Source organism: Arvicola amphibius, chromosome 4 (genome assembly GCF_903992535.2).
Source record: "Arvicola amphibius chromosome 4, mArvAmp1.2, whole genome shotgun sequence".
Classification (NCBI taxonomy): Eukaryota; Metazoa; Chordata; class Mammalia; order Rodentia; family Cricetidae; genus Arvicola; species Arvicola amphibius.
Genome location: NC_052050.1, coordinates 95758353 through 95784249, shown reverse-complemented (window position 1 = coordinate 95784249; position 25897 = coordinate 95758353).

Here is a 25897-nt window from a genome sequence, read left to right as displayed (position 1 = left end):
CAGTCTCAACGCTTGCCTACCAGACCAGAAAGGATGCTTGGAATCAACACAATGTAAGCATTTTATGAACTTGCCAGGAGTTCGAAAAGGCGCATATTTTTCTGTAAAGACGTTTAGTTATGGCTTGGATACAGCACATGTCTTATCATGCTCAATTGCATGTTAAAATTAACACTTAGAAGCAATTTTTACTTAAATACATTGGCTCTTTTCATGGTCCCAGAGGTAACTAAAGACAGAAGCAAAGCCTGGCATGTCTGCTTTTATGTCCATCGCCTCCCCTTTGTCTCACCTGCTTCCTTCTATGGATGCTAATTACTCAGAGAGAGTGCCTATATGCACAGCCCACCCCCTGAATGCTCAGAGACGAGTGGGCATCCCAAACCTTCAGTCACCTTTCATCCCAAGAACAGCAGAACTTTTGAAGCACAGACCTCTTCACAGGTGATGGTGACTATCCGTGGAGATAATGCTGTATCCTGGGTTGAAAATGATCGTCTCCCGGGAACCAGATTGGTCCCCAAGTAATACACACACTTCAGATCACCTTGTAGTACCAGCAATAAAACAATAATTTGAATACAAAAAGAGTGCCTTGGGCAGGCAAGGTGGCTCAGTGGGAAAGAGTACCTACTGCCTAGCCCAATGACCCAAGTGTAAGCCCCAAGACCCAAATGTCAGAGGAAAACAGTGACTCTCACACAAGGTGTGCTCTAGCCTCCAGCAGAGGCTATGATACGCACACCCCACACAAGCACATAAATAAATGCAATTTTAAAATTAAAAAAAATGAAAATACCTTGAACTGGGCAGCTTGACTGTGTGCTACAGTTTTCATTTCTCTGTTTAAACCCTGAGTTCCTGTCAGTACTACAAAGATGATTGCGGTAATTAGGCCACTTTATGCTCCTTCTTCTCTATGTGGCCTATTTTCAGCATTACAGTCCCTTGAATTGATGTATTTGAGATAGGTGGTGGAGCCAGTTATGACAGAGTTCAAATCTTGTCAGAGCTTCAGCAAACTTAAGTCCTGGCAGCTTCCTTCCCTTGAACTCTACCACTTTAACTCAGACAGGGCAATCATTCTTTGATCCTTCTTCACCCTGCAGAAGGAGAAGAAGAAGAAGAAAGAAGGAGGAGAAGGAGGTTGAGGAGGAGGAAAAGGAGGAGGAAGATGAGGAAGAGGAAGAGGAGGAGGTGGAAGAGAGTTCGAAAGCTGTCTTTGAACATTGTGGTGTCTTCTGCTTGTATTCCTAGCACTCTGGAGCCGAGGTTTAAGAACCACTAGTTAAAGGTTATCCTAGGGCACGCAGTGAGAACAAACTCAGAAAGAAAAAGAAAAGGATTAGGTCTTCATTTCTATGCCATCCTCCATCCCTGCTGCCGTGCTTCACCCCATCACTATGTGCCATCTCTGTCCCTGTCTAAGCCGACATCGCTGCAGAGGGAAGCACAGAGCCTGACTCGGCCCTTCATTCCAGGTCTGCATCACCCTCTCCTTCACTTGCCTTGCTTCAGTTCTCCTCTTCTTACAAGGGACTGTGCTACCTGCTTAGGCCTCGGCAAGAGGCTCTAGCTGGGAAGCAAATCCGTGTCACGGGAGGTCCTGCCTCAGAGCAGAGTCTTTCAAAGAGGGTGACAGACAATAGCAAGGACTGAATCTTTAAACTATATCCCCATAATGGTCTCTGACACCGTGGCCCCACAATATTGCTGAAAATTCTATTGTCCTCTCTCTCTCTCTCTCTCTCTCTCTCTCTCTCTCTCTCTCTCTCACTATTGCAGCCTCTCTCTGTTCTAGGAACAAAGAAAACTTTTATTTAAGAAAAGAGCAAAAGATCAAATACAGTCTTAACTTTTTTATATATCCGTGGAGCCCAGAGCACTGCTCACAGTAAGGGAAGGGTGGGGGTCGGGACAGCGGAGTAGGAAGCAGTGCCTAGGAACCACTGACATCAGATGGGATGGCAATCCTTTCAGGAGAGGAACCTGTCACCTCTAATTACATTCCCTGACTCTGGCTGAATGCTACTTCAGAAACAGAATACTTTGATGTGAAAAAGAAAAAATAACAACTTTCACCTTTTCCTATTGACACCCCGTGCAATGAGGAGAGCGCCAAGGCCTTTAATGTTGAATTATCTGAACAGCTCTCTAGGAGATTATGGAAATGGCATGCTTTTAATCCTTCTATAATATTGGAACCAGAAGGAGAAAAATGTGATTCATTTAGAAAGGCCGGTATTAATTTCTCAGTGCAGCCAAGGCAAGCGAATGGGTTAAAAAATAACAGCTGGGGCTTGGGATACAGCTCAGTGAGTACAAGAACTCACTGTATAAGGGTAAGGACACTAGCTCAAATCCCTGGTATCCTTGTGAAATCTGGATACTGTAGTGCACATCTGTAATCACAATGTTCCTACAGCATGATGGGAGGAGGAGCCATGAAAATCCCGGGGACTTGAGGGCTAGCTAATTCAGTGTGTGTGTAAGCAGGCAACAGAAGCACTCTTCCAAAGAGTATAAGGAGAGAGGGCTGACACCTGACTGTCTCCACCTGAGGGCCTGCAAACAGAGGGGGGGAGGGGGAGAAAGACGTGGGATGGTTAAAGGGGAGGGCTTGAGAAGCCTCACTGGGTAAATGTGATCCTTGCCATATTAGGACCTCCACACATGTAATACACCCTCAAGTAAACATGATTCGAATTTAAAAACAAAGACAATGACAAAGTAAAGGGAAACTTGGTTATTTTTCTGATTCAGGAGGCACACTGGTAAATTTCAATTCCTCCTTGAGACTCCCTGTTTATTAGATGCTAAGCAGATGTCCTCTTGGTCATTTAGCAGAGCTGTGGCAGATATTGTAAGGGAGCACGGGGAAGTGATCAGATACTGCATCTTAGGTATGTGCTGTCTTAGCTCAATGTGCTTGCATGCTAAGCAGCCTGCTACCCACTTTGTAAGCAGGCCTGAGTGGTGGCTTATCTTCCTCAAGGTCATGGATAATAAATTTATATATAATAGAGCACTGCTATGTGTCAGACCTACATTAGGAGTTGGAAAAACGGTTGCATATGCAGGCGACCAGAACAAGGGTAACAGCTGCCCTCAAGGGCTGTCAAGGCAGATGCCAGCTAAGACTCACAGAGAGGTGACTGCAGAAACAATAGTCCAGGGGCAAAGGACCTGGGTAGATGTGTTTAAAGAAAACAAGTAAGAGTGGACCGCGCGTAGAGCAGATGTCAGTCCGTCTCACTCACCGCCAGGGCCATGCCCACCAGAAGCACAGAGAGGGCCTGTATGATGCCTGATGGATGATTGCCAGAGAGAAGCGATGAAGCAGGTATGGCAGCGCTTGCCTGTAATGCCAGCGCTAGGATGGGGTGGGCTGAGGCAGAAGGATAAAGGGGCGAGGTCAACACAGTGGCAGAGCAAGACCCATGTTTAAAATAATTAAGCAAACAGACAAGTGACTGAGCAATAATAAGTGTCATCATAGCCACGGGCAAAATGAGAACACTGGTACACCCTGGCACTCTTGGTGATGGTGTAAGTTAGCAGAGTCATGATGGTAGGGTCAATAGTAAAAACAGACCCGAGATTCCACTTTTAGGTATGGCCTTGGGCAGCTTTGGGCCATTATGACAAAACATCTAAGATTGTATGAATTATAAACAATAAACATTACTTTCATATTTCAAAATTGTGAGGTGCCTGTGTATCTGTGTGTGCATGTGTGTGTGTGCTCGCGTGCACGCACACACATGTGCGTGCACATGTGTATAAGCATGTACATGTGTGTGTATAATAATGAGTATCTGGAGGCCAATTGGCATCCTTAGGTGCTGGTCCTTACCTTTCACCTTGAAATCGGATCACTCCTTCACTATAAATTCCAGGCTAACTGACTAGCAAATTTCTATGGATCTGGATCTGCCTCCCATCTCTCCTCAAGAGTGTTGTAATTCCCAATTTGCTCTGCTGTGCGCAGCCTTCACGGGGTTCTGGGAGTCAGAATGCTGGTCCTCGTGCCTGCATAGCAAGCAGTTTACCCACTGATCTATTTTCTCAGTCCAGAGTTTGATTTCTTAGGGTTTCCTATGGTTCCAGGTGAAGGGGTCCATGTCTGAGGAGGGCCTTCTCCAAGGTCGAGGGATCCGCATCTGGGGGGTCTTCGTCCTATAATAGAACAAGGAATTATAAGAAAGCAGCTGGGAGCTGAACAAGACCATGTAACAAATCTGCTCTTGGGATAGCAGTTCTCAGCACAGTTCTAGTGAGGACCGAGTTTCCAGGACATGACCTTTGGGGAACACATTCAAACCATACTGGATACAGAATCCAAAGAACTGAAATTGGTGTTTTAAAGGAATATTCTTTACAGCATTATTCATAATATTCAAGACGTGGAAACAACACAAGCATCCATCCATGGATGAAATAAAGACCATGTTCTCCATACATACACATGCACATAAATATATGCACACACATGTGTATGTGTGTGTGTATACACACAGTGGAATGTCGTTTAGCTTTAAGAACAAGAGACTCTTCCCAATTGTAACAACACCAATGTTTCTGGAGAGCATTGTCCCAAAACAATAAGCCAGACACAGAAGGAGAAATACTTGAGTATCTCAGGCATACAGGTAGATCTTAAAGTAACCGAGTTTGAGGAAGTAAAACGGTGTTTGCATGCATGTTGGGGGATGGGAAAAATTGGCCACTGGGTCAAGTGCCTTTGGATATGCAGTACATGCACCGGGTCGTAGTTTAACAAGCTGCATTCTTTTTCACGTGAAAATAGATAAAAACAGATCTTAAGGGCTGAACTCACTGTGCGAAAGTGCTTCTTGTAGACAAAGAGATCAGTTCTCCTGTAAGTCACCCTTCCACAATGCAGCTCCTACACCAGCAAGAAATCCTAACACTACACTACTTTCCCCATTGGTTTTTCTTCCAGCTCAAGGCCAGCAACGTTCTAAACAATCTCCTAAGGAGCCATAGCCAATACCGATGCTGAATCCAGTTTGTTTGGTTTTGCAACCTAAAGAACATAGGAATCAATCTTCCTGAAGGTGCTTTCTGCAAGCACATGAGCAGGTAAAATCCAAATAAGGTCTTTGTTTATTCTCTATTATTAAAAATTAAAACAGAGAGTGAGATGACTCAGTGGATACAGAAGCTTGCAGCCAACCCCGAGGACGTGAGTTTGTTCCCTGTGACCCACATGGTAGAAAGGAGAGAACCAACTCCCTCAAGTTCTTGCTCTGTCTCTCTCTCCTTTCTCTCTCATCACAGGTGCACACACACAATAATAATTTTAATCAAAATAAGCAAATGAAGGAACAACCAAAACCCAATTTGCCATGTATCTGGCGTCATTTACTCTGAAGTAGTTTCTCCATTTACAGAAGCCCTGGTGTCCCCCGCCCCATTTCTCTGGCCGATCTCCTTAAAACCTGCCAGGCCTGAGTTCCTAGAACCGATATCCAATTCCACGAGAGCGTGCTTGTGTGCGGGTTATTTTCTTGTTCCACCCCCACCCACCTCCTTCCCTTTTCTTTCTCCATTGGAAATGAGTGTCAGGACGGATACTGCAGTACTGTGGGCTGGAAACCCAAGCCCACGAGCCTGCGCTGCTATTAAAATGCGATTTCATTGGAAGGAGGCAGAGGGAGAAGGAGGCCTTCAGTGTAAAGGGCTTCTGAGAGAATATGTCAGGATGCCGTGAGGCTGGAAAGTTCGCCGGCCCGAGATTTGCTGCGTTCTGCTCTGCAGTCACAGTTGAAATCCAGTTGTCTAAAGTTGATGCAATTCAATAGAGTGCGACTTCTCCAGCGGCCGCGGTGAGCCGACCCCATTATTCTTCCCCAGCAAAGTGGGCATGCCGGGCTTGGGAACTTTTGAACTGTGTCCTCAACACTCAAAATCCAATTTCCCAGAGTTCTTCTCTGAAGAAAATAAAATGACTGTGGCTGCAATTGGTGGAGCTTACAGGATACTTTCCTTCTTTCTCTTTCCTTTTGTTCCCTTTAAAACAGAGAATGGATTTTTATTAGAATGCAGAGTTTAATTAAGCTCCTCCCAATCTACAGTAACCTGGGTGGTTAGCCTGATGGGGTTTGGGGGATGATGAATGCCCAAGGCTAGGTCCACTAATCTATCTGGTATCTTTGTTAGCATACTACCCTGGTTCATCTTTCTCCTGAACTCACCAAAATTTAGAATCACCCTGGGGACACATCTTCAAGTGTTTCTAAGGGTGTTTACAGAAAGAGGATTAAGGAAGGAGGGTTGACCTGCCCTGAATTTGGGAGGACACCATTTCACAAGTTGGGGCCCAGACTGAGTACATAGGAGAGAGTAGTCAGGTCTGTGACTCAAAGAACGGAAGATCAAGAAGTTTAAGAACAACCTGTGGTGTCTATGACCCCCCCCCCTTCTCAAAATGAAGCAGAGACGAGGGAGATGGTGCCACAGGTCACACTGGTGTCCTGCTCTCTTGTTCCTTGGCTTATTTCTCTGAGACAAGGTTTCTCTGAACCTGGAGCTTAGCTGGCATCTGAGAGGCCCCAGCAATGCTTCTGTCTCCACACCCAACTTTAACATATGTGCTGGATTCAAACTCAGGTCCTCCGGTTTGCATAAAAGACGATCTCGACCACTGAGCCCCAATGCATTTCTTTCCTTAGTAGCTTGTATTTTCATCATCACGGCCCTTGCCATGGTGGCTTTCTCTTCGGCAGGAAGCATGTTTTCTCATGCAGAGAACCGGCGCAATGTCTGTTTTCACTCGGGCACGCCTTCCATTCGTAGTTAAGATCTAACATTACAATCTCCTTAAAATTGAGTGATGCTTTCTGTCTCTCCTGGTGCTGGAATGAGACCCACACAACATGAAGAAATAAGTATTTAGTTACATTCCAGGGCCAATCGTATGGCTCAGCTGGTAAAGGTGCTTGCTCACCCGATTCAAGAGGAGAGCTCCACAATGGGGAGCTCCAGGTTCTACAAGATATGGTATCTCGGAATGGTTAAGTGATTGAGGAAGATGCCACCACACACACACACACACACACACACACACACACACACACACACACACAGTTTGTTCCATCTCGGTATCATAAAACAGTATTTACAAAAGCGGACTTGAAGGGAAGGGACAGTGACCAATTAACTGGCAGAGAAGTTTTCCTCCTCACAACCAATTTTCTTTTGTTAAATCACTTACCCTCCTCTTTTCTCTAAGGCACCGCACAGCAGTCTCTTAACTATTAATCTTCCATTTGTCTCTTTCCTTCCCTTCACATCATGAACTCTTTGAGAGCAAGGCTGACATTTTATTTAACTCCATGTCCCCAAACATTATCACCCTTCATCTCATAGTCACTGCTCCCTACATGTTTGCTGAATGACTGCACGGATGACCGAAAGAATACGGCACGGAAGCAAACGACAAAGTTGAAAGAAAGGTCCTTGTCAGAAAAAAGAAAGAAAGCTTGGAGAGCAGTCAAGGTGATAGACGCCAATTGACAGGGGTGTGTGTGTGTGTGTGTGTGTGTGTGTGCGCCCGCGCGCGCGCGCGCACATGCGTACTTGCATGTGTGCACGAGGAGACAGAGAGAGTTGTGAGAGAGTTGTGCTTCTGCGGTGAGCACTCAGCCAGGCAACAAAGACACAAGGGCACAGAGAAATCTGTTGAGGGTACCGTGAAAGTCAGATGCCCTCTAGGAACACGGCTGTGAGAAGAGATTGGCTGTGAAGAGGTGTGTAACCAGAACCACCACCAAGAGAACGACCCGGGTCAGGGGCAGAAGCAGCAGAGCCGACCTGGAACGTAGAACTCCCCAGAGTTGAAAGTCACCTATGCCCTCTGCTCCACTGCTTAGTTCACCTCTTCCTGTTCATCTCTTCCTGTGAGCTCCTGCTGCAGTTTCCCTGCCTGTGATGCAACTCTACCTTCCTGTTTTACTCCCAGTCAGCCTGGAAAGCTGGAGGTGATGGTCTCTTCTTCCTTGTAATTTCCCATTCACACTGACCTTATCATAGGCATCTGTGACTCCCCATTCTCTTCCCACAAGCTGACTAGAAACAACCTGTAGATTCTAGAAGTGAATCATGACCTCACAAGTGACTGTCTATGTGTATTTTACCTTCTCCTCAGTTTCTGCATTTGTAAGACAATCAAAATGATAGATATTTGAAACTGGAGTGTGTGAGCCACACAGGAGATGTTTTAATAAATTGGTCAGCACGAAGACTGTTGATGTGTGACGTATTTGTGTTGGTAGCATGGCATACTATAATAGCTTCCTACATCAATCTCCCCTCTCTGAAACACCTTGGAAGGGATGGTGACTTACTACCTCCTATCTTCTTAGAGCCTGGTGTACAGAGGGCATTCGGTGCCTCAGAAATTAATCAGAAAGCCAAGTATGTTGGCTCCTTTCTTTGTCATGCTGAGAAAAGTGACTTAAGGAAGGATTTTTTTTTTTTTTGACTCACCATTTGAGAGTGCAGTCCTTCATGGTGAGAAGGAGCGTGAGTGGTAAGCCTCTGTCTGAAAAGCATCTACGAATGGGGTTTTTGCTCTCTCCGATTCTTATTTCTGCTTAATATTTTCTGAAGTGTGATTATTTTGTTTCACTGATTTATAAAGACTGCTAAAGAATTGGAGACACTACAGAAACAAGATGTTAAGGCAGGCGCTTTTAAGTTTAGGAGTGAACTGAGAGCATATGTGATATTGGGAGAGGAGACACCTGTGTGTGGTTCCTGTTGTTCTACTGTTGCTGCAGTCAGTCTAAATTCAAGGTGTTATCAGGGCTGAGTTCCTGTGTACAAGCTCCAGAGGAGAATCCATCCTCTTGACATTTATAGCTTCTGCATAGTACTTACATACTTTGGCTTGTGACCAATTCACTGTCTTTAAAGCCAACAGAGTAGCACTTCCAAATCCTTCTTCTCTCTATGACTGTAAATCTCCTGTTCTCTCTTAAAAGGGTTCCTGTCATACATGTGGTCCTCATATATAACCCCCTACATCTTACTATCCTTAACTTCAACCCATTTGCAAAGTCACCTTTTCTATATAAAGTAATGATTACAGTTTGTGTCAATCCCACCATGAACGTTTTGGTGGAGGAAGAGGAGGTGGCCTTTTGAAGAACACCATAGGCACAATCTCTCTCCACAGTGTTCATTGCATTTACTCCCAGGAAGGTCAAATGCAAATATTAAGTGGTCTTAGGCTGGGCATGGTGGTCCATGCTCTACTCTCAGCACCCATGAAACTGAAGCCAGGCTGGGAACATACTTCAGTAGGTATTACGTCTGCTCAGTATTCATGAAGTCCTGGGTTTGATCTTTCATGCCCCATAAGCCGGGTATTGGTGACATACATCTGTAATGTCAGGATTTGGAAAGAAGAGCTAAGAGGATGAGAAGTTAAGGACATCCTCAGCTATACAATGTTTGAGACCAGTCTAGGATACATAAGAACCTGACTCACCAAAACAAAACAAGGAGAGAGAGGTAGAAGGGATAGAATCACTGTTGTATAACGAGACACTGGCTTAGAATATCCCACACCACCAATATGATTGCTCTCAGTTCACTCCTAAACTTAAAAGCACCTGCCTTAACATCTTGTTTCCGTTGTGTCTCCAATTCTTTGGCAGGGTGTCTAGCATAGCAGGGAAAACGGCATAGAATGCATGACCAACATACTGGTGAATATTGCTCTGTATTCTACCACTAGTCTTTCCCTCCAAATAGCTTTTCTCTGTAAGCAGAACAGGATGGGTCCTGCTAGCTACTGAACCTTACAAATCTTTGCTGCTAACGCTTGGGAGAGGTCTGTTGCCTTCATAGTTACATTCGAAAGTCCCAAGAACAATTCTGGCCAGTCCCTGGTAGTTTGGTCTTGTGAACCAGTCATTCTATGTAAGGTAGGATGATTTTCATAGGGTCTGATCTGGTTGTGAGTATGACTGGCATTCATGGTGTGAAATTCTCAAATAATCAATAAAAATATTATGTTAAAATGAATGTAATTCTGTAAATGCTAGGATTGCCCTTGCTTTCCATATAAATAAATGGGTGTTTGAATATATATCATATAGACCGATGTTCCTGTGAAGATGGGTATCTAACAGGCTGGATGTCCCAAAACAACCCATATGTTAAAATGCTATTGTCTAATGGAATAGTGCGATGGCCACATTTAATTGTCAACTCAACACTACCTAGAATCACTGGGGAAGAGGGTCTCGATGAGGGGTTATCTCCTATGGGTTGGCCTGGGGTATGACTGTGGGAGGTTGTATTAACTGATGTGTAATAACATAGTGCTACTATGTGTGGCAATACTTCCTAGACACAGAGGACCGAACTGTATAAGGATAAATACACAAAGCTGGCTACGAGCAAAAAGAAAATAGGTATGTATGCATTCGTTCTCTTTGCTCTTGACTGTGAAAGAAGTGTGGCCAGTGATTTGAAGACTCTGCCTTGTCTTCTCTGCTGGGACGGACTGTAACCTGGAGCTGTAAGCTGTACTGCTGGGACGGACTGTAACCTGGAGCTGTAAGCTGTACTGCTGGGACGGACTGTAACCTGGAGCTGTAAGCTGTACTGCTGGGACGGACTGTAACCTGGAGCTGTAAGCTGTACTGAGCCCTTTCTCCCCCCACGTTGCTTTGTGTCTGGGTGTTTTATCAAAGCCACAGACATTAAACAACAAGTGGTGCTCAAACTTCAACGTTCTGGAAGCAATTGGGTTGTATCAAGTTAGGAGACTAGAGTCTTGTGAAGCAATTGGTGGCCATAAAAGGAGGGGGAGAGAACTCTCATTCTCTGTGTGTTGCTGTCTCTCACACACACAGCACAGGTATGGAAGTACAAGAATCTGTCTGTCCTTTCATCATATCATCTTGGAGCTCACCAAAAGCCTTTACTTGCTGAGTCCTCCCAGTCCTTGAATGTTTCACTTTATTTCTAAGACCAGATCATGGCCCAACACCGCCGTCTACAACATCACTTTGACCACAGAGGTCTTAGATCAGTGTGCTTCAGCCCTGCCAGACCCCATACCCCTCCCGTTACAAATAACTTCTGATTCCCTTTTTACACTCGTGAAGTGAAGCCCATAAATAATGTATATATTTGCACCATTTGAGAACAATTAGTTCTCCAAGAACAGAAGAGAATTGGGAAGTAATTGTAATAAATATAGTTCGTTTTCACAGCACCATTTATCTAGTAAATTCCTCCCCACAATTCTAAAAGGTTGGTTGGAGGCACTTCCATTCCTATTACAATTTATGTCTAGTTCCAATTGGGTACAATGTATTTAATGAACAACCAAATTCTGCCCTGTCCAGTGCTGATCCATCTTTGTCACATGATGCTGTTGTGATCCCTCACCACACCTTTTCCTACCTGCAGCTATTTGGTTCAATGATTTTGACTCACTCATTGACTGTGTTCTCTACTTGAACATAAACTACATGATTGCGGGAATGTTACCTGTCTTGTTCAATGCTGGAACATTGCAGAAGTTCATTAAGCATGTGTGTATATGCATATATATCTCTATCATCACACACACAGAGAGACATACACACACACACACACACAAACACCTATTGGATGATTGAATCAATGCATGCTTGTTTTTTTATAAACAAAAGCACTCCGGAGCTAAAGAGACCATTTTTAAAAAATTTTCTTGATTACACCAAGAGTCAGAGAGTCTGTAATCTCACCCTTGGTTATACAACTATTAGATAGATGTATACAGGTCCTCTGGGTCCCTATTCTGTGCCCTTACACACAGACAATACCACGCCCATGTGATTTTATCCTTAAGTGACTGAAAATGAGATGTTTGCATTAAATGACATGGGTGCTGTTTCTCCTTCTCCTAACTAATCAATGGAAATTTGAACACAATCATATTTCATAAAGGTGAGAAATATTTAATGCATGCTAGCTATGATGTAGTAGATTTTATTTTTTTCTTGATAAAGAAGCTTCCTACATATGACATGTATGATCCCAGATTATACTCCTAGGTACTCAGCAGCATTGGTTCATAGCAATTAAGCAGTATAGCAAAGGCTTTCTAGTGTTTCTGACACGTCTTCCAGAAAGACACATTTTTATTGATTTTTATTGAGCTATATATTTTTTCTCTGCTCCACTCCCTGCCTCTCCCCTCCCCTTAAACCCTCTCCCAAGGTCCCCATGCTCCCAATTTACTCAAGAGATCTTGTTTTCTTTTTCTTTCTACTTCCCACATAGATTCGTTTTCCATGTATGTCTCTCTTAGGGTCCTCATTGTTGTCTAGGTTCTTTGGGGTTGTGATTTGTAAACTGGTTTTCTTTGTTTTATGTTTAAAAACCACTTATGAGTGAGTGCATATGATAATTGTCTTTCTGGGTCTGGGTTACCTCACTCAATATGATGCTTTCTAGCTCCATCCATTTGCCTGCAAAATACAAGATGTCATTAATTTTTTTTTTCCTGTGTAGTACTCCGTTGAATAAATTTACTACATTTTCCTTATCCATTCTTCAGTAGAGGGGCATTTAGGTTGTTTCCAGGTCCTGGCTATGACAAACAATGCTGCTGTGAACATAGTTGAACATATGTCCTTGTAATACGATTGGGGATCCTTTGGGTATATACCCAAAAGTGGTATTGCTGGGTCTTGAGGAAGGTTGTTTCCTAATTTTCTGAGAAATCGCCACACTGACATCCAAAGGGGCTGCACCAGTTTGCACTCTCACCAGCAATGCAAAAGTGTTTTCCCTTTTCCCCACAACCTCTCCAGCATAAGTTGTCATCAGTGTTTTTGATTTTGGACATTCTTACAGGTATAAGATGGAATACCAGAGTTGTTTTGCTTTGTATTTCTCTGATGACTAAGGATGTTGAGCATTTTCTTAAGTGTCTTTCAGCCATTTTAGATTCCTCTGTTGTGAGTTCTCTGTTTAGATCTGTACTCCATTTTTTAATTGGATTATTTGTTCTTTTGATGACCAGTTTCTTGAGTTCTTTGAATATTTGTATTTTGAAGATCAGACCTCTGTCTGATCTGGGGTTGGTAAATATCTCTTCCCATTCTATAGGCTGCCATTTTGTCTTGTTGATCATGTCCCTTGATTTACAGAAGCTTTTCATTTTCAGGAGGTCTCATTTATTGATTGCTTCTCCTAGTGTCTGTGCTACTGGGCTTATATGTAGAAAGTGGTCTCCTGTGCCAATGTGTTCAAGTGTATTCCCCACTTTCTCTTCTATGAAGTTCAAAGTGGTTGGTTTTATATTGAGGTCTTTGATCCATTTGGACTTGAGTTTTGTGCATGGTGATATATTTGGATTTGTTTTCATTTTTCTACATGTTGATATCCAGTTATACCAAAACCATTTCTTAAATATGCTTTCCTTTTTTCCATTTTATATTTCTTGCTTCTTTGTCAAAAATCAGGTGTTTGTAGGTGTGTGGATTAATATCTGGGTCCTCTATTTGATTCCATTGGTCCTCCTTTCTGTTTTTATGCCAATACCAGACTGTTCTCAAGACTGTAGCTCTGTAGTAAAGTTTGAAGTCAGGAATTGTGATGCCTCCAGAAGTTCTTCTATTGTACAGGATTGTTTGGGCTATCCTGAGTTTTTTTGTTTTTTCCATATGAAGTTGAGTACTGTTCTTTCAAAGTCTGTGAAGAATTTTGCTAGGATTCTGATGGCAATGCATTGATTCCATAGATTGCTTATGGCAAGATTGCCATTTTTACTATGTTAATTCTGCCTACTCAAGAGCATGGGAGGACTTTCTACTTTCTTGTGTCTTCATTAGTTTCTTTCTTCAAAGATTAAAGTTACTGTCATAGAGGTCTCCCACTTGTTTGGTTAGAGTAACTCAGAGATATTTTATGCTGTTTGTGGCTATTGTGAAGGGTGATGTTTCTCTGATTTCTTTCTCAGTTCATTTAGTATCTGTATAAAGAAAGACTCCTGGTTTTTTTTTTTTTTGAGTTAATCTTGTATCCTGCTACATTAAACTGAAAGTGTTTATGAGTCATAGAAGTTCCTCTTTCATGAATCAGGAACTCTGAAGAACCATCCCATCTTTAGGCAAGTTCAGCAGTCATTTTTTTATGTGGGTCATGCATGCCCAGTTCACAAGGCATACTATCAAGCAATACAGGCAACAGAGTTTCTTGCCCAAATTTCTAACAAATTCCATAAGGAGCCTCTTCAATGCCAATCTTCCTCTTGAAGTAATTAGTGCTGCTAGGAGCAGTGTGCATCCCTGTCATGAAAAATCCTAAGTTCTTAAAACATTTTAAATGCCATATTCTGTAGTCTTTGAAAAATTTGAAGAATGCCTATCCATCTGAAAAACATCTCTGTATATCTAGACAATCTAACTAATATGACTATAAGCTTGGCTATCATAAATGACTATTAAACTGTTTTTCTTAATTATACATTATATTTTTAAATGAGCTGGACAAACACAATGCCTTAATCAAGATCAGAAATTCATACACAGTATTACAAAATTGACCTTAAATTTGTATCAATAAACCAAGATCCATACCAATGCAAATTATTCATTTCTATAGCATATCCCTCTTTAAATGTAAACAAACATTTGTAAACATTATTTGGGAATATGGGCAAAGTTCTCTCTAAACTGCTTCCTACTTTTGTTGGGTAAAGTAATGGGTAGGTATTTTCAATGACCTTTTGAGGGGGGTCTTTGTCCATCAAACCACATTAGTCTGGAAGCAATCCACAGGTTCTCATCTTCTATGGAAACAAAAGAAGAACCTTTTTTCCAAAGCAACATATCCTTACTCAAATTCTGACATCAAGATACCTTTAAAGTATATATGTAGGTTACTTAGTTCCTTCACAGTCAAAAAACTCAAAGAAAACACAATAAATATACATAATCCAGACTTTCTGTGTATATTTCACCTTTACATGACTTATTTGTTCTTACTCTATTGCTTTGTAATAGTTATTTTATTATCCTTACTCATTTAATCTATGACTGTCTGTACTCTGTCTCTTTAGAGACTGTAGTTTTTTATAAACCATTTACTTCTTTTTATAACTCTCTATACTCTTTTTCTTTTTCTCTTAAGCCTACATGAATTTTTTAAACACATTGTGTCTTGTTTAGAGGTATTTTATATCTGAATCTGTCCTATTGTGTATCTGTAATCCTTTTCTGTACTAGAGAGCTTTTAAAATGGTAAACATCAGGGCTGGAGAGATGGCTCAGAGGTTAAAAGCATTGCCTGCTCTTCCAAAGGTCCTGAGTTCAATTCCCAGCAACCATGTGATGGCTCACAACCATCTGTAAAAAGGCCTGGTGCCCTCTTCTGACCTGCAGGCACACGCACAGACAGAATATTGTATACATAATAAGTAAATATTTTTTAAAAATGGCAAACATCTTGGTTGCAGTGCCCCTGAGTGCTGACTCTGCTTTTCAAAATGACAGTAGTACCATTACCTCAAGCTCTGGGACTGCCAGGTAGGAGCCACACTTATCACCTTAACTCTGAGAAGGAGCATGCAGCAATAAACCCTTTTTATCTAAGCAATAGCTAAATCTGCCATGCAGCACAATACTTGGTCTAGAAATATCTCTGGATATGGTGGCAAGAATTGACCATACTCTCCTGCCTGTGTATGCCTAGTAGACATGATTGTATCGCCTGCTCAGGTGGGGAGTGCTGAGCAGTTGGCATGGTCTCAGTGACTTTCCTCCCAACCCTGAGTGGGTATACAAACACCTGGACCCACAAATGCCATTCAAGTGTTCGACCTCCTGAAAGAGCCAGAGTTCATGCTGGCAATAAGGCCCAGGAAGCTGAAATTTGAAATCCATGCTTTATTTTTCTACTACAGCCGAATCAGCATGCCTTTCTTAAAGGAGAAGCAGCATGCTGCCAGCTTAAAAATAAAGTGTGGGCAAACTTTGGTTTTTGTGTGTGTTTAGAGTTCCTTTCCAAGCTTTCCCAGGTTTTACATGGATATAGTTGACCATGTTGGAGTGTCAATTTGTAGTAGGAGGTTCCTTGTTTGTATCCCAGCCACCCAGACTCCCAAAATAACCACACAGAAACTATATTATTTAAATCACTGCTTGACCCCTTGGCTCTATCTTTTTATTTGCTAACTCTTACATCTTAATTTAACCCATTTCCATTATTTTATATTTTACCATGAGGCTCATGGCCTATGGGCAAGGTTCCAGTGTGTCTGTCCCCAGTGGCAGCTCCATGGCTTCTCTCTGACTCTACCTCCTTTCTTCCAACATTCAGTTTAGTTTTCCCAACCTAGCTCTACTCTACCCTATCACAGGCCTAAGATGGTTTCTTTATTAACCAATGGTGTTCACAGCATACAGAGGGGAACCCCACATCAGTACAGGATTTTAAAATATGACCTGATGATTCTCTGTATTTCCTCCATGTATGTTGTTATGCCCCCTTTTTCATTTCTGATTTTGTTAATTTGGAAATTCTCTCTCTGCATTTTGGTTAGTATGGATAAAGGTTTGCCTATTTTGTTGATTTTCTCAAAGAACCAACTCTTTATCTTTTTGATTCTTTGTGTTGTTCTCTTTGTTTCTATTTTGTTGATTTCAGCTCTCAATTTGATTATTTCCTGCCATCTAGTTCTCTTGGGCGAGTTTGCTTCTTATTGTTCTAAAGTTTTCAAATGTTCTGTTAATTCACTACTGTGGGCTTTCCCAGCTTCTCTATGTAGGCATTTAGTGCTATGAGCTTTCGTTGAAGACACATTTCTTACTGAAGAAACAGGCAGAGTGTGCTTTATACAGGGCATGAGAAGGGAACTAGACAGGGGAGTGCACATTGCTGAAAACGACACATGCCAAAAGCTTCTTCGCAACAGCTCAGGAATTCCACCAGCTCAGGGAGGCTTCAGCTGCAGCATGCCACTTGAACACTCACTCTTCCCCCTCCCTGTTCATTCTATTCAAAGTGGTGCTACATCTTGGCGGAATACAAAGCAATCCTAACAGCAGTTAGGGTTGCTCAGATTTAGAAGTGAGCTGAAAGAGCAGTTTATATCTACTTTTGAGCTTCCATGTGAGAGGAACGCAGTGATTATTTCCAGCAACTTTGAAAGTCATCTTCTAAAAGCCAGAGAGAAGCCTGTGAAAAGGCAGCACCAGCGCACTTAAGGCAGAACAAAGGCAAAAGAGTCGATGACCAATGCAGCAGTTACTACAGGCTCAGAGATAACGCCTGAGAATTCACCCCAAACCAACGAGGATATGGATTAGTAAAGGAGTGATTTCAAGCCGGGCTCTGGTGGTGATGTTACCAAGTCCACTCCGCTTCCTTCCTGATCTGATAACATCCATCAAGCCTTACAAATCTAGGTGTTTTATTTTTCTTGGCATTGTGGGTGATGTCTTTAAAATGTCACCACCCCTGCATGGTGAGAAAATTTACAATGTAGCAGTGATGCTTCTTTTTTCTTCTTTTTGAAATTTATTTATTTATTTATTTTACATCCTGACCACAGTTTCCTCCCCTCCCTTGGCTCCTCCCATTCCTTCCCTGCCCCTGTCCGCCCGCTCAATCCACTCTTCTTCTGTTTCTGTTAGGAAAGGAGCAGGCCTCCCATGGGTATCAAGAAAGCATGGCATATCCAGTTGCAGTAAGACTAAGCACTTTCCTTGTATTTAGGCTGAACAAGGCAATCTAATAAGAGGAATAGGTCCCAAGAGCTAGACAAAGCCTTAGGGGCAGCCTCTGATCCCATTGTTAAGAGTCTCATAAGAAGACCAAGTTACACGACTGTCTCACATATGTAGAGTGCCTAGGATGGTTCCATGCAGAGCCACGTGTTGTTGGTTCAGACCCTAGGACCTCCTGTGAGCCAGGCTAGTTGCTTCTGTGGGTTCTCTTGTGTTGTCCTCCCCTTGACTCCTGCAATCAGTCTTCCCTCTCTTCAGAAGAATTCCCCAAGCTCTACTTAATGTTTGACTTTGGCTCTCTGCTTCTGTTTTCTCTATTTACTGCATGAAGGAAGGCTCTTTGATGACAGTTGGGATAGTAACCAACCTGGTCACAGGAGATGGCCAGTTCAGGCTACTTATTCCTGGGAGGTTCCCTTGCATCACATTTCTACCTGAACCCGAAAAGCACCCTCTTTCCTGTCATCTCTTTTAGTATTTTCCCTTCCACTCACACCCAATCCAATTCTTCTAATTCCCATCCCCACCCACCCCTTGTCCACCCAGGAGATCTCTTCTATGTCACCTTCCCAGGGAGATCTGAGTCTCCTTGCTACCTATCCTCTCTAGGTCTGTGGATTGTATCATGGTAATCCTTTACTTTATAAATAATATCCACTTAAAAGTAAATACCATGTTTGTCTTTCCAGGTCGAAATTACCTCACTCAGAATAATTTTTTCTAGTTCTATCAATTTGCATTCAGATTGCCTGATGTTGTTGCTTTTAACAGTTGAGTAATATTCCATTGGGTAAATGTACCACATTTTCTTTATCCGTTCTTTGGTCAAGGGGCATCTATGTTGTTTTCAGGATCTGGCTATTACAAATAAGGCTGTTATAAACATAGTTGAGCAAGTGTCCTTGTGGTGTAATTGAACATTCTTAGGGTATATGTCCAAGAGTGGTATCTTGGGTTTTGATGTAGACTTTCTGAGAAACTGCCAAATTGATTTTCAAAGAGGCTGTACAAGTTTGCACTCCTACCAGAAATGGAGGAGTGTTCACCTTGCTCCACATCCTCTCCAGCATAAGCTGTCATTTGTGTTTTTGATCTTAGCCATTTGACAGGTGCAAGATGGAAATTCAGAGTCAGGTGGTAGTGGTGCACACCTTTAACCCCAGCACTCAGGAGGCAAAGACAGGCAGATTTCTGTGAGCTCAAGGCCTGTCTGGTCTACAGAGTGAATTCTAGGACAGACTCAAAAGCTAGAAAGAAACCCCATCTCAAAAAACAAAAACATAAACAAAAAAGATGGAATTCAGAGTCGGTTTGATTTGCATTCCCCTGGTGGCTAAGGATGTTGAACATTTCTTTAAGTGTTTCTCTGCAATTTGAGATTCTTCTGTTGAGAATTCTCTGTTTAAATCTGTACTCTCATTTTTAAGTTGGATTGTCTGGGGTTTTTATGTCTAGTTTCTTGAGTTCTTTATATATTTTGGAAATCAGCCCTCTGTTGGATGTGTGGTTGGTGATGATCTTTTCCTATTCTGTAGGCTGCCATTTTGTTCTATTGATGGTGTCCTTTACCTTACAGAAGCTTTTCAGATACATGAGGTCCAATTTATTATCTATTTCAGTGTTTACGCTATTGGTGTTCTATTCAGGAAATTGTCTCCTGTGCCAATATGCTTAAGGCTCTTTCCTGTTTTCTCTTATATAAGGTTTAGTGCATTTGGATTTATGCTGAGGTCCTTTATTCACTTGGACTTGTGTTTTGTATATGGTTATAGATATGGATCTATTTGCATCCTTCTACATGCAGACATATAGTTACACCAAAACCATTTGTTAAAGATGCTTTCTTTTCTCCATTGTATAATTTTGGCTTCTTTATCAAAAGTCAGGTATTTATAGGTGTGTGAATTTATGTCTGGGTCTTCAGTTTGATCCCATTCATCTGCCTGTTTTCATGACAATACCATGCAGTTTTTATTACTATAGCTTTGTAATAGAGCTTGGGATCAGGGATGGTGATACCTTCAAAATTTCTTTCATTGTACAGACTGTTTTAACCATCCTGGGTTTTTTTCCATATGAATTTGAGTATTGTTCTTTCAGTGTCTGTAAAGAACTGTGTTGGAATTTTGATTGGGGTGCTTTGAATCTGTAGATTGCTTTTGATAAGAGTGCCAGTTTTACTATGTTGATCCTACCAATCCACGAGCATGGGAGATCTTTCCATCTTCTTATATCTTCTCTAATTCTTTTCTTCAAAGACTTAAAGTTCTTGTCATATCAGTATTTCATTTGCTTGGTTAGGGTTAATCCAAAATATTTTATATTGTTGCTGGCTATTGTGAATATTATTTCCCTGATTTCCTTATCAGCTCCTTTATCATTTGTATATAAGATGATTTTAGTTAATGTTATATGATGTGGGATTTTCCTCTGTATGCTATGAATATGCTTTATTGCTATTGGTTAATAAAGAAGCTGCTTTCAACCAATAGCTTAACAGAATATAGTCATGCTGGAAAATATATATATATATATATATATATATATATATATATATATATATAGAGAGAGAGAGAGAGAGAGAGAGAGGGGGGGGGGGAGAGAGTAGGCAGAGTCAGAAAGACACCATGTAGCTGCTTCCAAAGGAAACAGAAACCCAGGAACTTTACAGGTAGACCATGAGCCTCTTGGTGATTCACAAATTAATAGAAATGGGTTAATTTAAGATATATGAGCTAGCAATATGCTTAAATGATTGGCCAAACAGCATTGCAATTAATATAGTTTCAGTGTGGTTATTTCTGTTATGGATGGCCAGGAAAACAAACATGTGGCCTCCATTTACAGTTAAATCCAGCCACTTCACTGACGTTGTTTATCTGCTGTTGGAATTCCCTGGTAGATTTTTGGGGTTGCTTATGTATACTATCATATCACCTGAAAAGAGCAATAATTTGACTTCTTCTTTTCCAACTTGCATCCTCTTGATCTCCTTTTGTTGTGTTATTGTTCTAGCTAGAACCTTAAGTACTATATTAAACATATATGGAGAGAGTGGACAGCCTTGTCTTGTTCCTGATTTTAGTGGAATTACTTTACATTTTTCTACATTTAATTTGCTATTGATCAATAGCTTTCTGTATATTGCTTTTATTATATTTAGTTATGTTCCCTGTATCCCTGTTCTCTCCAATACTTTTATCATAAAGGGATGTTGGATTTTATCAAAGGCTTTTTATAGTATCTAATGAAATGATCATGTGAGTTTTTTCTTTCACTTTGTTTATATGGTAGATTACATTGACAGGTTTTCATATGTTGAACCATCCCTGCATTACCGAAATGAAGCCTACTTTGTCATAGTGGTTGTACTTTCTGATGTGTTCTTTGGTATGTGGTGTCTATCTATAAAATTTTGTTCATTTCTTTTAAATTATTAAATTTTGTGGAGTACAGGTTTTCAAAGTATGGCCTAATGATTCTCTGGAGTTCCTTGATGACTGTTGTTATGTTCCCTTTTTCATTTCTGGTTTTGTTAATTTGAATGTTCTTTCTCTGTCTTTTAGTTAGTTTGGATAAGCGTTTGTCTACCTTGTTGGCTTTCTCAAAGAAGCAGCTCTTTGTTTCATTGATTCTTTGTATTGTTCTCTTTGTATTTGTCATATTGATTTCATTCCTCAGTTTAATTACTTCCTGCTGTCTATTCGTCTTAGGTGGGCTATCTTCTTGTCGTTCTTGTTGTTGAGACCAGCATAGTTTACAGAGCAACTTGTTGAGTTTTCATGTGTGCTATTCAGTTGCTAGTATGAGATTTCTCCAAATTCTTTATGTAGGTGTGTAGTGCTATGAACTTTCCTCTTAACACTGCTGTCATTGTGTTTCATAAGCTTGAGTATGTTATGTATTCATTTCCCTTGAATTCTATAGGTCTTCAATTTCTTTCTTGTTTCTTCCTTGACCAAGTTGAAATCCAGTGGAGTTTTGTTCAGTATCCATGAGATTTTAGGCTTTCTGTAGTTTGTGTTGTTGTTGAATTTCAACTTTAATTCATGGTGATCTGATGAGATGCACAAGGTTATTTGAATTTTCTTGTGTCTGTTAAGACTTGCTTTGTGAGCCGGCAGTGGTGGTACATGGCTTTAATTCCAACACTCAGGAAGCAGAGATAGGAGGATCTCTGTGAGGTTTGAGACCAGCATAGTTTACAGAGCAAGTTCTAGGACAGGCTCCAAAGCTACAAGGAAACTTTTGGAAAACAAAAACAAAAAAATGAGAGAAAGAAAAAAGAAAGGAAGGAAGAAAGAAAGGAGGATTTGGACACAATTCCATGACATGTTGAGAAAAAAAGGTTTCATAGATACCTATTAGGACAAGTCATAATGTCTGTTAGTTTTTTTATTTCTCTGTTCAGTTTCTGTCTGGATGACCTATCACTGGTGAGAGTTGAATATTGAAATTTCCCTCTATTAATGTAAGTTATTTAAACTTTAATAATGGTACTTTTACAAATGTGGATGCCCTTGTATTTGGGGCATAGATGTTCCAAATTACTGTAATGAATATGAAATGTCTTTCTATTTTTTATTACTTTTGGTTTGAAATTTATTTTGTTAGATATTAGGATAGTTACATCAACTTGCTTATTAGGTATATTTGATTGGAAAATCTTTTTTCCACACTTTACTCTAAGGTAATGTCTGTCTTTGATGTTGAGGTATGTTTCTTCTCTACAGCAGAAGGATAGATCTAATTTTTATGTCCATTTTGTTAACCTCTATCTTTTTACTGGCAAATTGGATCCATTGATATTAAGAGATATTAATGATTGGTGATTGTTAATTCCTGTTATATGTTGTTGTTATTGGTGGTGGTGGCAATGGTGTGTATGTGTGCATGTGTGTGTCTGTGTATGTGTGCATTTCCCTTCCTTAGATTTTGCTGATATGGGGTTATTTACTGCCTGTGCTTTTGTAAGTGTAGCTAACATTCTTGGTTTAGAGTTTTCTTTCCTGTGCCTTCTGTAAAACTAGATTTGCAGATAGATATTGATTATATTTTACATTTTCATGAAATATCTTGTTTTCTCCATCTATGGTGATTAAAGTCTTGATGGGTATAATAGTCTGGGCTGACATTTATGGTCTCTTAGAGTCTGCAAGAATGTCTGTTCAGGCTCTTTTGACTTTTAGAGTCTCTATTGAGAATTCTGGTGTCATCATGATGGCTCTGCCTTTATATGTTACTGGGCCTTTTCCTTTGCAACTTTTAATATTCTTTCTTTGTTCTTTGATCTATATGTTCACTGTTTTGATTATTATGTGGTGAGGGGACATTTTTCCGGTCCAATCTGTTTAGTGTTCTGTAAGTTTCTTAAACCTTTATAGGTATGTCCTTCTTTAGGTTGAGAAATTTTTCTTCTATGATTTTACTGATTTATTTTCTGGGCCTTTGAGCTGGGATTCTTCTTCTTCCTCTATCCCTATTATTCTTAGGTTTGGTCTTATCCTAGTGCCCAGGATTTCATGGATGCTTTCTGTTAGGAATTTTTTAGATTTAACATTTTCTTTGACCAATGAATGTATTTCCTCTATTGGATCTTTAATGCCTGAGATTCTCTTTTCCATGTCTTGTATTCTGTTGGTGGAACTTGTAATCTTTGTAATCTCTGTTTGATTACCCAAGTTTTCCATTTCTGGAATTCACTCAGTTTGTGTTTTCTTTATTATTTCCATTTACAGGTTTTGAACCATTTTATTTGTTTTGGTCAACTGTTTGTTTAATTTTTCTTGGTTTTCTTGACATTTTTTAAGTGATTTATTAATTTTCTTTCATTTTTTTGTCTTTTCCTTAATTTCTTGAAGGTGTTTTTTTCATTTTCTCTTTAAGTACACCACCATCATCATAAAGTTCTTTTAAGCTTGTTTTCTTGTGCTTCAGCTGCATTGGACTAGTCAGGTCTTGCTGTTGTAGAATGGCTGGGTTGTGGTAGTGACACACATTGCCCTTTCTGTTATTGGTTGTGTTCTTACACTGGCATTTAGGCATCTAGATTTGGGATGCTTTTAAGTCTAGGTGTTGTTTCCTGTTTATCTTTTTTGGAAGTGTGTTTTTCCCTTGATTTCTGTTTCGTCTCTGATCTTCTGGTCCAAATACCCAAGAATTCTAGTGACTGATAAAATTTCAGATCCAGTAGGGTGTCTCTGTTTGGGGTCTTTTGGGTCCTTTGATCCAGTTGGGCCTCTGGTAAAGACAAAGTCTTCTTGAGTCTCTAAATCTGGTTTGGCCTCCAGTAAAGCCTGTGTATTTCTTTGGTGTACCTAGCACCAATCTGGCACCTAGTAGAGTTGCTATGGCTGTTATTTTTACTTGTGTAGAGTATACATGAGTCTACAGCATCTGTTCTTCCAACTGGTATGGGCTGTGTCTAGGTCTATGGAGTCTGCTGGACTTCTGGGGGAAGGGCCACTTGTCAGCTGGTGAGGGCAATTGTAGCTGATATGGTCTGAGCCTCAGTGACAGAAGTACTCTGGGTTTGGGGACAAGGCCTAGTAGCAGTGTGGCCAGGGACTAACTGGACTGGCATTGGCCTTGGGAAGGATCATAGGGGACAGAATCCAGGGGGTAGCACATTTCTGCTGGCAGGTGGTTCACTCACCTGTTGGCTTGTGTGGCCTTGGCCTGCTTGGCAAAAGTCTTCTGGGGTCAGTGGGAGGATTGAGCAAAGGAAGTAGGGACTAGTTGGTACAGCGTGGGTGTGAGGAAGGGTTACAAGGGCAGAGTAGTAGATGCTTCTTAATGCAAAATGATCACATTAGGTCTGAATTACTGAATTACATTAACATTTTAACATGATAAGTTAATAAAATCTTTACTTAAATTCTTAAATTGCATCCTGTAAGTTGAAACAAGTGAATTTTTCATCATCATGGGTAGAAGGGATAATTATTATGTAGCACTCCAATTTCTTTTGGCTTGTGATCTAGTCTGTGGTGAGTGATGAGCTGACCAGGGTCTGGAAGTAACCAACCCTGACTCCTGCAACCGAAATGAGTAACCCTTTCAAGTCACTGTGTCTTGCGATTTTCTCTGATTTTCCCTTTCATGTGTGTGTGTGTGTGTGTGTGTGTGTGTGTGTGTGCATTTGTGCTTGTGTGTATGTGTGCATTTGTGCTTGTGTGTGTGTGTTGTACATACTGTGTGAATATGGGTTTGCATGCTCATGCATACACCAGCATGTAGGTGGCAGAAGAGGACTTAAGGTCCCTGCTCTATCACTCCCTGCCTTATGTCCATGAGACAGAATCTCTCCTACTGACCCTGGAGCCAGAATGTAGCCAGTATGCCCCAGCACTCTTCCTGTTTCTGCCTGTCACAGCAGTGGAGGTTGCAGGCGTGTATGCCTGGCTCTTCCTGTGAGTGCTTAGGATTCCAACACAGGTCTTTTTGCTTGTGCAGCAGGTGTCCTTGCCCAGTGGGCCATCTCCCCAGCCTCTAATTAGCATCACATTCTAGAGCACATTATGTACCTGTTTTGTGAGTCAGTTTTACCATCTGTGAAAGAATGTAGACAAACTAGCATTTTCTTTGTAGAGGTGGTGCTTGGGATAGTGTCTTGTCAACTTGACATGTGCTAGATCAGTGGTTCTCAACCTGTGGGTCACGACTCCTTTGGAGTCACATATCAAATATTCTGCATATAAAATATTTGCATTATTATTTGTAATAGTAGCCAAATTACAGTCATTACTGAGGTGTCACCACAGCATGAGGAACTTATTAAAGGGTTACAGCATTAAGAAGGTTGGAAATCACCATACTAGAGTCATCTGAGAGAAGAAAATGTCATTGAAAAAAACATTCCTCCATAAGACTGGCCTGTAGAGTCATCTGGGAACATTTTTTTTTTTTTTTTTTTGGTTTTTCGAGACAGGGTTTCCCTGTAGTTTCTAGAGCCTGTCCTGGATCTAGCTCTTGTAGACCAGGCTGGCCTCGAACTCAGAGATCCGCCTGCCTCTGCCTCCCGAGTGCTGGGATTAAAGGTGTGCGCCACCACCGCCCGGCTAGGGAACATTTTCTTGATTGGTTATTGACATGGGATGGTATAGCTCACTGTAAATGATGCTGTCTAT